The sequence below is a fragment of the Vicia villosa genome, unplaced genomic scaffold (genome assembly GCF_029867415.1).
Source record: "Vicia villosa cultivar HV-30 ecotype Madison, WI unplaced genomic scaffold, Vvil1.0 ctg.000131F_1_1_1, whole genome shotgun sequence".
Taxonomy (NCBI): domain Eukaryota; kingdom Viridiplantae; phylum Streptophyta; class Magnoliopsida; order Fabales; family Fabaceae; genus Vicia; species Vicia villosa.
In genome coordinates this window covers 546,038-564,779 of record NW_026705025.1, presented here as the reverse complement: position 1 = coordinate 564,779, position 18,742 = coordinate 546,038, and positions in this window count along the sequence as shown.

The following is an 18,742-nucleotide window of genomic DNA, read 5'->3' as shown; positions in this document are numbered from 1 at the left end:
ATAATATGGGAAGATTTATCACTACAGGTGTTACGTGGGATAATGGTATTATGTTCCCCATAGAAACTGAAGCCTTGGCTCTAAAAGAGGCTATTCATAATGTCATTACCATGAATCTGAACAATGTGATTTTTGAAAGCGACTCTCAAGTGGTGATTCATGGAATTAATTCTACTGTTACGGGTAGTTCTGAGTTTAATACTAATATTCTTTCTATCCAGAGATTGTTGAGACTTGTTACAAACTTCGAGGTTAAGTTTATTAAGCTCCAAGCAAATATGGTCGCCGACTCGTTAGTTAAGGCGTCTAATTCTGGATCTAGGTGTAGTTTCGTTAATGTTGTTCCTCCTTGTATTGACTAATGATATGAGTTAATTTTGTTCTTGTCAATAAAAAATTTTGAAATATAGAGGGACGGTTCTCTAATCAAATTATGTAAAGAGACGAAAAAATAAAAATATTTAACTTTAAAAAAATTTATATATATTTCGTTATCAAACAACTAAATTATTATGGTCCTTTGAAGTGTCGTGGAGATATCTCAAAACTAAGACGTCAATTTTTTTTAATTAAAAATTGTGAACATATTGTCACGGTTGTTTAGACCAATCATAGTGATATCTTTAATCTTTTATGAGTTTGAATCTCAGTGGCAACAAATTCGTGACTTCTTTAATATTTTAGTTGCGTCTTTCATTTGGATTTATTTTAAAATAAAAAATATATATTATATCACTAAGGTTATTTAATTCAGCTGTTGTGGTATATTTTTCTTTTTTTTAATTTTTAAATATTTAAAAAGAAAAGCTTTTTTATAAAATTTCATTAAGTAAACAATATATTAAGGGTCGTAAATGGGCATGTCCTCCCTGGCAAGTATAGTTGAAGATGTGAGTCTCAATGTGCCACAATAAAAATGAGGGTGGAGCGGAACGAACGTGGAGGCATTGCTCTTTTTAGGCTAAAAATACAAAAATTCATATAAATGAATATGCTGCATATGTAAAACGAAAGTTGTTTAAAAATGGTAGAGAACCTATCAATTTCATTGTTCACTATATATAAATATTTTTTCGGGTTAGTCATTACTCACTATTTGTTGTTTTTATAAATATTTTTATATAGTTTTTATATGATTTTAAATGTTTTTTAAAAACATATCAATTTTATAGTATATTTTAAATAAATATAATATAATCTTATTTAAAAAAGTAGTTAAATTTGTTTAAAGTTCAGAAAAAAATATTTTTTATTTAAAAACAAAAATTGTTATTAATAAATATTAAAAATCATATATTTTTAAGAAATATTAATAAGAATAAGTGAATAGAAGTAATTTTATTTTGTTATAAAAATTGGGATATGTTTCAAATTGAGATAAGACATTATTTTATGAAAAATAAAATTTGTTACTTAAAAAATATTAAAAATCATGTATTTTAAAATAATATTAATAAAAATTACATGATTTTTAATATAATTTAGTAAAAAATATAATTTTAAGAAATGTGGATTATTAATTTTAAAATAATTTCACTAAGTTAAAATATAACATCCCATACATAACTGACTAGTATATTATGCATGAAACGTTAAAATTGATATTGAGTACATACAAAAGCAAAGATACAAGATGATCCATAAAAATACAACATGAAATTCTACTAGGAATTATAAAACATGTGTCTTCAATGGATCTGCACAACAGAAAATGAGATCTAACCAGGTCTTCGAGCCATCGCCACTTCTTAATCTTCAATCCAAACCTGCTACCAATCAAACACTACTAAACCGCACCTGAAAAAGATAAGGTGATTGGGGTGAGATTATTAAATCTCAATGAGTCCTCCTATCCTATGTGTCCACTCGGTTCTATAGGGTACATGCATTAACAGAATCGAATCCACCATTGATCAGGGGTTTATCCTCACATCCGGTACAAGTACGGAGCAAACACACGAATCGTCCACCATAGGAGTCATCATATCACAAGTACACAAATAGTACAAACAAACACGTATGCAGACCCATACCCATGTACAGGGAATCTAGGAGTAAGTTACAGCCCACTCATTAGGCTACGGAATCCACACTTTTGGTGAGTTACACCCGTACATCGCATCAAGAGACTTGCACATGCACACCACAAGACTAATCAGATTCCCTTCCTAAATGGATTCCATCCGAGATGAGTTACAACCGTGATATTTCCTAAGTGGCGTCCGACCCCATCATTGTCCATACGCCGATGTGTTAACGACTAGTGCGAATACGCCATCTTGACAATACGAGTCCACCGAGTGAAAGGCTAGTGATCTTGCCTATGTGGCATCACTAGAGGTGAATCAAAGGTAATGTTGCCTACATGGCATTACCTCTCCACCATACCAAGCACGCAGATGTGTTAACGACTAGTGGAGAAATGCCCTATAAGACCTCCACATGCACATCGCAATGGTAGCTCAGGTGTGTAGAACATATCGAGAATGCCAATGTGTTAACGGCTATTGGAGAAATGCCCTATAAGACCTCCACATGCACATTGCAACGGTATCATGTGTTCTTGCGGTTTACCCCCTAATAGCCTAGGCCTACTCCGATTCAAGCATACAATGAAGTATACATGATTCGCATAAATTGGTGACCATGCCAGGTTTGCACTGTCAGTACTCTCTCTAGTACACAAGATCCGCCTATATTGGGATTCATACTAGGTTTGCCCTATCAATACTTCTCACGCGCAATCAAGCCACATAAGCAAGGTGTCTCCGAATGTTCAACATATGGGTAATACGCCTACATAAGTATGTAAGGACAATTACATAATTACATACGGTATTTCATCCTAGATACAACATCTGGGTATGTCACAATAGTCGAGGAGGAGTTTGGTTCTCGCTACGGAACCAAACTGCACTCAGGGGAAACAAAATTAAAATTCTGCAACACAAGGCTCGCTTAGCGGGCTCCTAGCGCGTACCACAGACGTAAAATAGAAGGGTTCACATTTCACAATCTCGCTTAGCGGGATAGGTTAGCTTAGCGAGCTCGCGATTTTAGAAAAATTGTAACAACACTCGCTTAGCGACCTAAGTCCGCTTAGCGACCTAAGTCCGCTTAGCGAGATAGCGATTTTGCAGAAAAACGCATAAGATAACATACCTGCTTGGGGGTTCTTCCACCCCTCTCAAACACCTGCATGTAAATATTTACAGTATATCCAGCCAGTATGTATCACATAGAATCAACAATTATCACATAAACATGTTTATCTTCATGGATATTCACTCTAACCCCAAACCCCAATATGAACCCTTGCATGTAATTTCCCCAAGTCTCTATCTAAGGAATCACCTTGAATTTAATAGAGGTTAAGATGATGCCCAAGCAGCAATTGAACTCATCTCTTACCCAAAAACTCTCCTCCATCACCAAGAAATCTGTAATCTCCTTCTTCTCAATTTCAGCAAGAATCTCCAATCTTCAAACTCACTTATCTCAACTAATACTAAACCTATGAACGCGAATCTTATATACAAATCGTAGAGAATTTTGTGAGCTTTCCAAAAAGTCCAAATATGTTTCAATCGGAGTTACGAGCAGGGAGATATTACCTTTTTAGTGGGAGCTGCACCATTGTTGGAAAATGGAACTTGAGTTATGAGTTTTTCTTTTCTTCTTTGCTCTAATCTCTTTTCCTTCTAAAAGAAGTGATTCTACAATAAGGACACATATTCCTCCATTTCAAACAAGTCTTTATGGCTCATGCATAATGTTGAATGTCCAATCTGCCCTTCAACTAAGTGGTAATTACCAAGATGCCACTTAGTTGGATTCTAACTAATCCACTTACTCACTTAATACTCTTTTGTATGATTATACTTGCCTAAACAATATGGGATGTTACATTATCCCTCCCCCCTTAAATATAATTCGTCCTCGAATTCTTTCCGATCACCATGACAACAATATCTTCACGTCTTTTCCTTTGGATAGATCTTACGATTTCGTCCGAAAACTGTCCTATCCCAAGGAAGCACAACCCACCTAAACACTTGTGTTCCACTGCTCATGACTAGAAACCCTAATCCTTACACAACACATCCCTTTGGTCACTTCGTCTTGACATACCTAGTAAAAGATCCTTCCAAGGTCTTAGATCTCCATTGCTCTGCACTAGACTCCACCATGTCGAAGGCCCTAGCAATCCACTCTTGTCGGGTATCCTTTTCTTAGTCTTCGTTGAGTTATCCTTGCTCGACATACGTTACTGATTTCCTCAGCTCCTTGAACCACTTACTATTCGAGAATTCCTATTACAATGTCCCTTCCTGCGGCTACACTTTAGATTACTCCTCACTCGAGTCCATACAATGTTGTTTAGATGATTTCCAAAATCCTTGGTCTTAACTTTCAATTCCCTAATGCTTAGGATGGCTTGTCCCAAGTTTACCTTCGCTTATGCAACTACGACTTCTTACTACAATCCTCACTTCAGTCTTAAACGTAACGACCGTCACCAGAAGCCACAAAGTAGGGGTGCTCGCGGTGCGGTTTGGGCGGTTTTGACGAAAAAAATCATCCGAACCGCAAGAGAAAAAAAAGTGCGGTTTGGTTTGGTTCGGTTGACTTTTAAAAAAAATCCGAACCAAACCAAACCAAACTAATGCGGTTTGGTTCGGTTCGGTTGGTTCGGTTTTTTACAAATATTTTATTGAGCAATACATATACATATATATATATATATATATATATATATATATATATATATATATATATATATATATATATATATATGACAACATAATTTTATATTTAGACATTCATACACTAACAAATAACAACAAAACTCGTCATATTTTGACAACAATTTTTCATGTAATATGTAAAAATTAAATTAAACAAAAGTGGAATATTAAACATAAAATAATAACATAAAACAATATAAAATTATTATAATGGAAAAGAAAATAGAAGAGACGAAAGATTAGTGAAGGTGAAAAAGAAAAAGAAAAAGTGTTGAGAGATTAGAGAAGAAGATGTGCGATACAAATGAAACTGAAATACGGAACATTTACATAAAAATGAGAAGGTGAAAAAGAAATAATATAGGAGAGTAAAGATTATAGAAGAAGAGAGAAGATGTATGTGGCAAAGAAGGTGAAATAATGTTATTAGAGATTTGAGAAGATCGGGACTGAAATTATATGTGTAAGGATGAGAAAATTGTTCGTATTCATAAGGCTAATGTATAATAGGTTTAATTTTGGGTTGGATGTGAGTTAAGTAAAATTTAGGTTGTAACATAATGCGGTTTGATTCAGTTTGGTTCGGTTTACAAAATACAAACCGCAAACCGAACCGAACCATGCGGTTTTATTAAAAAATGACCCAAACTAATCCGAACCAAATGCGGTTTTTTGCGGTTTCGGTTTGGTTTGGTTTGCGGTTTTCTATTGGGTTGGTTTGGTTTTGAGCACCCCTACCACAAAGGCATAAAGTTCTGTAACTAAAGGAACCAATCAATGTAAGCTATACTTTATCATTATCATCAGGGGACTTCATTACAAAAAAAATCAAACATAACGGTGCGTTAGGAAAGTCAAAGTTCTATGTTTATAATCTAGAATATGGATGGAGTTCCTGGTGATTCAGTGAAAATGATTCAAATTTCTCTAAAGAAATATATAAAGTGTTTTGCGCGAGAAACCATGATCATATTCATGTATTCGCTGTACTAATCACATTCGGTTTCTTTTTAAAATTTAAAAGCGAATAAATTGATATTCTAATGGAAACCAAGAATCTGCATATTGAGCATTAGGATGAAATGTTCCTCAAGTGTGCCTTCCCTTCTAGCTAATCCTATTACCAATGCTTACTGGTGTTTTCTGTTTGAATATGTTTTTGTTTTCCTCTCAGTTGATGTTGCAGTTTGGTTGGTTTTTCTATGATGTGTTACCTTAAGTTCCATTATTTTGTACTAGCGTTTAAATTATGACCTCTCTCTAATAAATAAATTAAAATCAACATTACTATATAATATTAATCCACTAAATAAATAGTAATTGTGGTCATTTATTTTTTTAACTGCTTTGTTAGTATGTATATATGCATTTATTTGCAAAGCTTTATATGATAGTAACACTTAGGGAGCATGTTAGTTTGTTACATTAAATAATTAACATGAAAAAAGACATTTACTAAACTAAATTTCATACCTAAATATGAAATAATAATGCAAATGTAATAGATTGGAATCGGTTACGTATGTGCCAAATTCCGTTATAGTATTGTGTTTCTCTACGCTTGTGTTGCGGCTCAAGAAGAATTATGAAGTGTAACTATAATTGTAATTTTAATGCATTATTTTTTGTTTCTATAAATTCTATTAATTATTATTTAAAATATTAAAGCTAAAGAAATTAAATTTTCAAGTAACAAATATATTTTTATAAATAAAAAATGTATTATTGATAAAAAATAAATTTTGTGTAATGCTAATAAAACAAAGCCAGATTATAATGTTACTATAACTTCATTTATAACAAAGCCAGATTAAGTAGTTATAAAATATTTTTTTAATTTAGAATTCAAACTCATAGAAACAAAAGAGGTACCTCTTTGTTATGATTTCCTAAAAATGAGTTCTATAGTATTAGAATTTTTGTTAAAAATATAATTAAAATTAATAATTTTTTGTTTAAATAGTTTCTTACAATTTTTTTAAAGTATTTTATTCTTTTCCTATGATTTTTTTAAATTTAAACCATTTAAGTAACTTCTCATAAAAATATATTTGAGTATTATTTTAAAAAATAATGATATATGTAGCGAAATAGTTTTGTCCCGAAAGCATCACGGCAGCTTAATTTGTATGTATGGTGGGACCTTTTTATTTTTATTGATTCAAGGATTGAGTGAATGTCACACAAATAGCATAATGGTGCATATATTGTGGGACCTCTTTATTTTTCATCAGTTCATGTATTCAATAAATGACACACAATCCAATGGCTGTAGTTTATTCGTGATCATTCGTGAATTTTACTTTCGCTACAAATAACATCATTGTAATTCCCATATTGTCTAAGCATGTATATTTATACACTTTCAAGGACTAAAGATAATTGATAGATTAGTAGAATCAAATGGAATTGGTTAGAAAGGAACCAAGTGGCAAACCAAAAATTATGGATTAGTTAAATGGCATTTTGAGAATAAGGAGAAAGTATAACTTAAGGGATTGTTTGGTTCTTTCTAAATCAGATTTTAGAGGTGGGAGTAAAGAGAGAGAAGGAAGAACAACTTATGTTCATCTTCCTCATTTTCACCTTCGTAGTACTGTAGCAGCCTTCACATATTAGGTCATTCTTGAAGATTAAGATTCTACATGAAATTTCCTTCGATTTGATATATTAATTCGTATTAATAGCTTCTTTGTTGGTGAAGATAAGCGAGTTTGGAGTTTGGTGATTCTTGCTGAAATATGTGAATTATTGGTTACGGGATTGATGATGATGAGAGCAGAACTTTGATCAAGAAAGGATTGTAGGAGCAGCATTGTCATCATCTTCATCTCTACAACTCATAATCTTCATGGGATGAGGTGAGTTCCATTAGATAAAACTTGGGTAGAAAGTTTGGGAATTATTACATGTTGGGTTTGGGTTGAGTGTAATGCTTTGCATGCTTGATCATTTGATAGAAATGTGTTCTTATGATGATTCCTTATGCTTTGGGTGATTAGTATATGCCTTGGGTCGTTATTGTATGTTAGGGTTTGAATGGGGATGCAAATAGTGGACTTAGAAACCCAAAATTCGAGCTCTGCACTGTCAGGTTCGTTTAAGCGAACTTTGTGTTCGCTTAGCGAATGTCTGCAGACTGCACAAATTTATGTTTCACTAAAACGACCATAACTTGAGTTCTACAACTCGAAACGGAGTGTCGTCGGAAGCGTTGGATACGGCCATACTTTTGATGCAATTATAAATTATGGTACATGAATAGGTGTTGCGTGATATTGGAATAAGCACTTTTAGCCTTGAGTTTATGTCTATAAGATGCTACCCTTGTGTTGAACTTAGGCTAGGATGTTTGTCTTGGTTATTAGGCTGTATAATGTTGTTCTAACCTGAGTATTGGACCCTTGATCTTATTTAAGGAAGTGTAGAAGTACTATAGAAGTTTTGATTCTTCCTTGTGCTAATAACTTCGCTTAGCGAACTTAGTTTGCGTAGCGAATCGGGGCTTCGCTACAGGTTCGCTTAGCGAACCTTCCTTTCCATAATTAGATGAAGCTTCTGACTTCATTCGTTGGAGCTCGCTAGCAGTTCGCGTGGCGAACTAGTCTGATGCAGAATTTATACTTTTTCCTCTTGAGTGCAGTTTCGTTCTGAATCAGGAACTGAAAGCCTCGTGTTCTGAAAAGAGAATTATCGTGGAATTAATTGATTGAATATATGTTTCTATGAGGATTAAATGCATGATTACATTATGGTTATGACATTGGTATGCATGTTTGATGAGTTACGAATCACATGTAATGTTATGTATAATTATGCATTATTTCCCGTTTGTTCCGGTTGAACATTCGGATGTGATTGCCTGTGTGATAGCCTATACCGTGCTGTGTGATCTCGATGATGTGTATATATGCTTGAATCAGAGTAGGCCTGGCTAATAGATGATAAATCGCTTAAGACCACGGGTATTGCTGTGTGATATTTAGTTCGTGCCTTGATGTGTGATATGGGATACCTTGTTGTATGTTCTATGGCGTTCTTCTAGCAGGTAAACATTTGCGTGCTTGGTATGGTGAGGTAGTGGTACCTGTCGCTACCGCGAAAAATGGAATTAGAGTCGCCACTAATATATTTATCCCATAAGGGAAAGGAATACCAGAAAACCTAACTCAGAATAATAACAAGGTCTTTCGACCAGAGAACAGGGCACGGGAGTCGGTTACGCAAGGGGAAGGTGCTAGCACCCCTCACGCCCATCGTACTCGATGGTATCCACCTATGTTTGTTTCTATCTAAAGGGTGTATCTATGTCTAAACCTAAATGCGAATGCATGCAAAAAAGAAATACGGGGAAAAGAAAGAATTATTTACAAGTGTGCTCGCTTAGGCCCCGCGACCCAATGCCTACGTATCCCTTACAAGGAATCAGAGCGACCGTAGTTCGGCTCCATATTTTCTATGTTTTTGTGTTTTTTAGGTGAACAGAGGTTAAAGTCGCACTCCATGATGCTCGACCTTTGGAGACTTATACGCCTAATTATGGAATGGATTCAACATGTTCTTAAGAATGCCACGAGGGCGAGAGATAGAAGAGAGTTTGAGCGTTTCGAGGAAATCCCTAAAGCAAGGGAAACTCGAGTTACTCTATGGTTTGTGTTTTTTAGAATTTGGGAACTTACGCCCGAATGGAACCCTAAAGCAAGGGAAACTCGAGTTACTCTATGGTTTGTGTTTTTTAGAATTTGGGAACTTACGCCCGAATGGAACCCTAAAGCAAGGGAGATCCAAGCACTCGAATGATTCCCTAAAGCAAGGGAGATTCAAGCTTCCATTCCCTTTTTAATGATTTTCACTTTTTTATTAATGTTTTAAGTGTTTTCTTGGTATTTTTTAAGGGGATTTATTTTGGATATTTATTAGATGGATTAAAGTTGAAAAGAAAAAAGAATGAGGGGGGACTAACCTAGAATCTATCCTAATTGTTATTCTAATTCCTAATTAAAATCTAAACTAAGATCTAAAGGGAATTAACTAAAAAGAGTTGTTTCAACAATTAGGGGGCGTTTTTGACATTTCACAAAATACGAAAATATTCACAAAAAGCAAGAATTAAAATTCTAAACTAACATGAAAATATTCACAAGCAAATGGTATTTTTATTCTAGCTAAAACTATTTTTCATGAATTAAAACTAAAAAAAAACTAAGTATTTATTTAATATCATGAACCAATCAAAAATAAAAGAAAAAAAACAACAATTAAATTCTAAAAAGAAAAGTAACTAAAAGTCTTTAAAATTCTACTTGGGTAGAAAAATATTTTTGTGATTTTATTATCTAAGCAAAAATCAATTATCAAGCCATAAAAGTAATAAAAGAACCATTTATTTGTTTTTCATAAAATTTGTCATACAGGGGGTGAATTAGCAATTAACAGTCAACTGAATTTATGCACAACACTCATTGGGCTCAAAACAAGGGGTGCGGATAATAGATGGCGCTAAGGCCCAGTCCAAACACTTGGTGGTGCGCTAGTGAAATAGGGTGCAATTCAGAAATAGGCCAGGCCCAAAGCGCATGAGGCCCGATACCTCACAAACCAATTTATTTCACTTATTCATTATCAACATGGTTATCTTTATTATATGACATGGCTTAAGAACGTGACATGAAAAAGCATATTAACAAAATCAATTGGTCATGCTCATTTAAGTGATATAGGACAAAATTAAACGTTCAATCCAATCATCATACGCCAACCAGTCGTTCCAATCATATGCAAAGTGACAAAAACTCACAAGAAATGGAAAATTAGCCATCACATGTGTGACACCTCAGCACTCGTGGGGAAGGGATTATGAACAAACAGAGACGCCGGAGCTAGGGCTCCGGTCGTCTTCCCCGGCCGGTCTCACGGCGGCGCCACCACCTCTTTCCCAGAAATAACGAAACATACCACCACTCCACTCGGATTTGCACGTAGAACACGAATCCGGCATTAGTTTTGCATAAATCATGCTAACTGAAACAGATCTTAAAACCTAACTTTTAACAAGTTCATCAAAACACAATATGAGTACATCAACGTGACTCGTGACATACGTAGAACTCAAATGAAAGGTTTAAACAGTCCGATGGCAGTTATCTCAAGCAAACTGAATCAAGAATACAAACGGCGCAGAGATGCAAGGCAGATATCAATACATGTGATGTTGAGGAGTTCATGGATTTACCTGTTGCAGACTTGGCACAGAGAGAAACACCAAGCTCCTCGCTGCTTCCTTCCTTAGAGCTCGCGAAGTGAGAGAAATGACGATGATTATGTGGAGTTCTTGATGAAGACCGAAACGTAACGATTATTGTGGCGGTGACGGTTGCAGAATGAGGTGGAGGATGACGAAGGTTGTTGAAGGTGGCCGGAGTTTGTGACGGTTTTCTGTTACGGTGGTGGAGAATTTATGGAAGGTTATGGAGCTTGTAGGTGAGGAAGATGAGGATCGGTTGTTGTGATTCAGATGGTGGCGGCGTGGTGTTGAGGATGGAGGTTGAGGGCGGTTGTTGAAGGTGGCCGGAGTTTGTTACAAGGTGTAACAAACTCTTGAGGATGAGTGATGGAAGGAGAGAACCGAGAGAGAAGAAGAGAGTGAGGAGAGATTTTAGAGTGGAAGAGAAAATGTGTGCGTGTTTGTGAGCCTGTGAGGTAATAGCTTTATATAGCAAGTGTGGGAGCTCCCTTTTTGATGAGTGAGTAAAGTGGGACTTTTTCTCCAACTTAGTGAACAAGTCATGGAAAATTATGGCAAAGTTTTAATGAGCCTTTTCCAACCTCAGGTTTTGCATGGGCTTTTGTGGTAAACTGGCTTCAGGAACTTGGCAAAACGTGAAGGGATCAAGACATGACTTTAATGCCTCACAAGTGATTGAATACACACCCATTTTTCTTGATTCTGGTTTCAATAGATAAAGGGCATGGGGGAGAACATTTTTGCATCGGAATTGATTCAAAATGATTCTTACAGCTCTTTAAAGTCGGCTTCAAATACGGCATGCCACCTGTTCGTTGAATCGCTTCACGCGTGCCTTAGCTAAAAAGCCAAACAACTTCAGTTTCAAGGGCATGACTTTGGAGATTTGTATTTTGCTCACCATACACTCAAAATCCATGGCTTTTATTTCTTTAGATAGAGATCATGGGATACAAGAGCTTCATCTTTGAGTTGGATTGAAAATGCACCTGTAGTTCTTAAAAATTGAGCTTGAAAATGGCCCACCATATGTTTGAGCAAATGCTTGCGTGTGTCCAGAAAATGTGCCTGGCAGCTTAACATGAATTAGTTTGAATCTTCAATCTCCCAGCTTTTATAACTCAAATTCTAGGCCTCAAATGAATAAAATTCCAACTGCAAAGTTGGAGAGGGCTATGAGGGGAATACTTTTGATGTTGAAATATTTCTGAAATTATGCCTGAATCCACGTGTAAATGTGCCCTAGAGTCAGCTGGTCGATCAATCTTAAAACTTCAAATTTTTCTAAGTATAGAGCATAAATCCAGTGTGTTTCTTCCAACTTTCTATCCTTTTATCTTTCTAACCAAGCCTTGAATGAGAAAACTTCCAACTAGAGAATTGCAATAGGCCATGATCTGAGTATTTTTGCTTTTGAACTCAACTTGAAATAATGCCTTGAACCATACAAAATCTGGGCCTGAAGTGAGCTATTCACCTATTCTCAAAAACTCTCAAAATATTCTAAGTTACAAAACTTCCCTTTTATAGAATTTTCCAAATTTAACCAACTTTCCACTTTGGGCAACTTTGAATATTTCTTGATTTTTATTATTTCTTTGACTTTCTTTGACCGATTTTCCACCAAAAGTCAACATCTGACAGTTGACTTTGACTTTGACCAAAAAGTCAACATTTCTGATTTTTTCTGATTTCAGATGAATTTCCTGATTTAATTCTCAATCATCTTTCAACCCAAGAAACTCCAGTGAAGGATATTTTTTCAAGGCGGCCATATTTCCCATCCACAATCATCTCCTGATTAAATCTTGACTAGGAAGTCCACAGGGTTGACTTTGGTCAAAACCCTAATTTGAAAACCCCGATGAACCTGAGATTTATATCTTTTAACCAGAGTATTGAGAATGAAATCCTGATTCTAAGAGTATGTCATGGAAATGAACATCTTCAATAAGAACTCGAACCAGACTCTTCTTAACCAGGAATTTCCTCCATCTCAGCCTCTTTTTGTCAAGTTTCTTGAACAGTAACTGTGATATGGATGAATGTATTGGATGAATGACCTAGATGAAGTATGCATATGAATGTGGTATGAAATCCGTTTGGGAAATAAATAAATGGGCAAATATTGGGGTGCAACAGTACCATATGAGATGCATTTCTCAGTAAACTCGCCTCTAGTGATGTCATGTAGACAATATCACTAGGCTTTCGCCCGGTGAGCTCATGTAGTCTTGATGGCGTTTTTGTACATTGTAGCGATCACATTTGCGTATAATGATTGACGGGGCCGTGATGCTATATACGCAAGTCACCGCTGTAACTCGTCACAGATAAACCACATAGGACTTATTCGTTTCACCTGCGATGTACATGTATAAGTCTCTCGATAATTAGGCGTGAGAGGTAACTCACCGAGGGTGTAGATGCGTAGTCTATGTAGCAGGCAAGTAAACTTACTCCTGGATTCCTCGTACATGGGTGCGGGTATGCATATTTGCTTGTTTTGGCTGTGAGCCTATTTTTTTTGCTATCTCGTTGGCTAGTTATGGGACTACCAATGGTGATATTGCCCTTGTTGTGTATTTGTACCAGACCGTGAGGAAAACCTAGATTCTCGGTAAATCTGTTTGATTGCATGCACCTTGTAGAATCGAGTGAACCCATAAGATAGGGGAACTCACTGAGATTTAGTAATCTCACCCCAATCCTCTTAATATTTTTCAGGAACATGTTAGAGGTAGACGAATTGCTGGATGGATGGCTTGAAGCCTATGGATAAGCAATTTGTAACACCCTTCTAAACCCCCACAGAAAATATAAGATTATCAGAGTAATAACACATCAAGGATGCTACAATTATTAGATGAATAAATAAAACATCCAGTCGATTGTCATGCTTTTATTAAGACTTAACCAATAACAAACAAGTGTTTAGCACAGCGGAACTTAATTCGGCAATATTAGGAACATCTCCACATAAATACTCCATACATAAATCCATAGCCAAATGGCAACAAAGTATAACAAGTAACGCTAAGACTAGTCGATCCCAGTGTTACAATCAGAGCATGACTCGACACGAACTACGGGCTAGCCTATAAGCTATCTTCACCCAATCAAAACGCCGCTACGTCCTTAATCTGAAATCATCAAAGTAAGGGTGAGTTTCATTCGAATTAACAACCATTATACAATCATAAGCAATAAAATCTCATAGCAACTATCATCCATTCAACATACATATAATCGGAATTATTATAATAAGCAAGCATCAGTGTATAAACATCATCTATCACACCACACAATCAACCGATTATATCATGTTATAATGCAATGAATGGACTGACACTCATGCATGTGGTACCAAAATTCGTGAATCATATCACAGGAATTCTCTCTTTGATACTGCCCTCTAGTCGCTCACACCCCACATGGGCACACGACTACTGCCTCATCGCTCACACCCCACATGGGCACACGATGACTTCCCGCTAATCTCCGCACAATGGGAATTAGCCTTCCAATGCAAATGATTTATGAATAATGCACACATGACACATACTTACATCATCATACATCGTCATCATTCTGATGCTTAACATCGCTTATCACCTCTTACCAATAACATCATAACAAGTATGTACATGTATAAGCATCATTCAATCATTCACACCATACAACACATCATCACAATAACATACACATCACAATTATGTTAATTGCCACCTTAATCCAATTCAACAATAATTTAATCGAATAAATAAATGAGTCGGCCACTGCCCATATTATTACTTCATCAGATAAAGCATCTCATTAGCTTCGCAACGCCCAAAACGGCACATAAATCGGATACTCGGATCAAAAGTTATGGGTTTTTGAAGATAAAACATTTTTAGAAAAATGCTGCAGAACCCGGGTTGTCCCTACGTGGGAACCGGTTCCTGGCAGCTTCAAAAATCACGTCTCAGGTTTTTACTATGGGGAACCGGGTTGTCCCTACATGGGAACCGGTTCCCAGAAACCCAGAATTCACACTTCTCTGTTTTTACAAGGGGGAACCGGTTCGTCCGACATGGGAACCGGTTCCTACGTACCTGCACAGCCAAATTCACCATTTTGACAGCTTTTACCCTATCCCATAACCCCAATTTCAGGTACATACGAACATACACACAATTATCATTGATTTTCACACAATTATACATTTCAAACAAGTTATTGACATGTATTAACAACATATATCACAAGTATCAACAGAATCATGTTAATTCGTACTAGATTATCAAAACCTAACAAAATTCCCAACCCGACACGTACGATTGAATTACACAATAATCCTAATCAACCTTACCACCTACAATCGCATAAGGATCACTAACCCGAAGAATCCCCCCTTACCTCAGAGTCGACTCTTCGAAGTTCTCCTTCCCTTTTGGCTCTTCTCACTTTCACGTGTTCTTCAGTTCCAAAATCTGCTTCTACTGCTCTGCTTCTCTTTCTCCAAATTCCTTTATTTTATGAAAAATAAAATAAAATATTCTTAATGGGCTTGTTTAGTTAACACCCCCCTTCTACTAACTATCACACTCAGCCCAACACCATATTTTATTATTTTCCAAATAATTCCCACAAATTATTAATTCTAATAATTTAATTAAAAAAATAATTAAATTAATAAACAAGAATTAACGGGGTGTTACAACTCTCCCCCACTAAAAGAGTTTTCGTCCTCGAAAACATACCTCAAACGAAGAGTTCGGGATAAGAGTCTTTCATCTGACTCTCCAGTTCCCACGTAACATTTCCATCTGCAGCTCCTCCCCAAGCCACTCGGACTAAAGCTATCTCTTTACCACGTAGTTGCTTTAACCTCCGATCTTCAATTCTCATTGGCAACGCCTCAACCGTCATATTATCTCTTACTTGCACATCATCCGCTTGGATTACATGAGACGGATCCGCAATATATTTCCTCAATTGTGATATATGGAATACGTCATGTAGGTTTGCAAGTGTTGTCGGTAAAGCAATATGATAAGCCACCTCTCCTACTCTTTCCGTAATCTGAAACGGACCAATAAAACGCGGCGTCAACTTCTTGGACTTCAGTGCTCGACCAACACCTGTCGTAGGAGTTACTCTCAGAAACACATGATCTCCTTCTTGAAATTCAAGTGTTCTTCGCCTCTTGTCATGATAACTCTTCTGACGACTTTGAGAAGCTTTCATCTTCTCCTGAATCATCTTAATCTTTTTTGTCGTCTCTTGAACAATTTCTGGTCCAATCACTGCACTTTCACCAGATTCATACCAACACAGTGGTGTCCTACACCTTCTACCATACAAAGCTTCAAATGGAGCCATACTAATACTCGAATGGTAGCTATTGTTGTAAGTAAATTCAATCAACGACAAGTAACTATCCCATGTACCACCTTTTTCCAATACACAAGCACGCAATAGATCTTCCAATGATTGAATCGTCCTTTCAGTCTGACCATCTGTCTGTGGATGATAAGCAGAACTCAACCTCAATTTAGTGCCCAAGGCCTTCTGTAACCCTTCCCAAAATCTGGACGTAAATCTTGGATCTCTATCTGATACTATGCTCGAAGGAATACCATGCAAACTTACTATTTTCTCAATGTACAACTGTGCCAACCTCTCCATAGAATAATCCATTCTCATCGGTATGAAGTGAGCAGACTTCGTCAGTCTATCCACAATAACCCAAATGGCTTCATAGTTCTTAGCTATTCTTGGCAATCCAGATACAAAGTCCATGGATATGCTATCCCACTTCCATTCAGGAATAAATAAAGGCTGCATAGTTCCATACGGCTTCTGATGTTCGATCTTTGACTTCTGACAAGTCAGACAAGAATAAACAAATTCAGCTATCTCCTTTTTCATTCCAGGCCACCAGAATAACTTCTTCAAGTCATGGTACATCTTAGTAGCACCAGGATGAATACTCAATCCACTACGATGTCCTTCTTCCAAGATACTCTTCTTCAGTTCGGTAACATCAGGAACACAAACGCGGTCGCCAAACCTCATTATGCCATTCTCATCAATTCTGAATTCACCTCCTTTTCCTTGGTTAATCAAAGTCAATCTGTCAACTAGTTCTACATCTTCTTTCTGCTTTTCTCTGATTTCATCAAGAATTCCACTTGTCAGCTTTAACATACCTAACTTGATGCTATTCGAAGTGCCTTCACATACCAAACTTAAATCCCGAAATTGTTCAATTAAATCTAATTCTCGCACCATCAACATGGACATATGCAAGGACTTCCTACTCAAAGCATCAGCAACAACATTCGCCTTACCCGGATGATAGTTCAGCTCAAAATCATAATCTTTAAGGAACTCTAACCACCTCCTCTGTCTCATGTTGAGCTCTTTCTGATCAAATAGGTACTTCAGACTCTTATGATCACTATACACCTCGAATCGTGAACCATAAAGGTAATGTCTCCACAATTTCAACACAAACACCACCGCAGCCAACTCTAAGTCATGAGTCGGGTAATTCTTCTCATGCACTTTAAGTTGTCTCGACGCGTAAGCGACTACCTGTTGGTTCTGCATTAGCACACCTCCAAGTCCCATCATTGAAGCATCACAATACACCACAAAAGATTCTGCCGGATTCGGCAAAATTAAAATAGGAGCACTAATCAGCCTCTTCTTTAATTCTTGGAATCCTTCTTCACATTTCGAGTCCCAAACGAACGCTTGACCCTTCCTAGTCAACTTCGTCAACGGTAGAGCTAACTTTGAAAATCCTTCTATAAACTTCCGATAGTAACCTGCAAGACCCAGAAAGCTACGAATTTCAGTAACGGACTTCGGAGCTTCCCACTGAGACACGGCTTCTACCTTTGCTGGATCTACGGCAATACCGTTCTTGGAAATTACATGACCCAGGAAACTCACTTCACTTAACCAGAAATCACATTTCGACAGTTTGGCATAAAGCTTCTTCTCTTTCAACACTCCCAGCACAATTCTGAGATGCTCTGCATGTTCTTCTTCACTTTTGGAATATATCAGAATGTCGTCAATGAACACCACAACGAATTTGTCAAGATAAGGATGAAAAATCCTATTCATGTATTCCATGAAAACACCAGGTGCGTTAGTAACTCCAAACGGCATCACAGTGTATTCATAATGACCATACCTCGTTCTGAACGCAGTTTTCTGAATATCGTCCGCCTTCACACGAATCTGATGATACCCAGACCTCAAATCAATTTTACTGAATATACTAGCTCCGACCAACTGATCCATCAAATCATCAATCCTCGGCAATGGATACCGATTCTTGATAGTAACTTTATTCAGTTGTCTGTAGTCTACACACAACCTCATAGATCCTTCTTTCTTCTTTACCAATAGCACCGGTGCACCCCACGGTGACACACTCGGACGAATGAACTCCTTCTCCAACAATTCTTCTAATTGACTCTTCAATTCGGTCAATTCAGATGCTGACATCCTATAAGGTGCCATCGATATAGGACTGGTTCCAGGAACTAACTCAATGGCAAACTCTACTTCCCTTTCAGGTGGTAGCTCTCTAACATCTTCTGGAAAAACTTCTGGAAATTCTCGTACCACTGGTAATTCATTACTCACCACCCTTCCTTTCACTTCCATCGACGCAAAGAGCATAAACACGGCTGCCCCGTCTTGAATTGCTTCACCTACTTGTCTTGCAGTCATTGCCAACTTA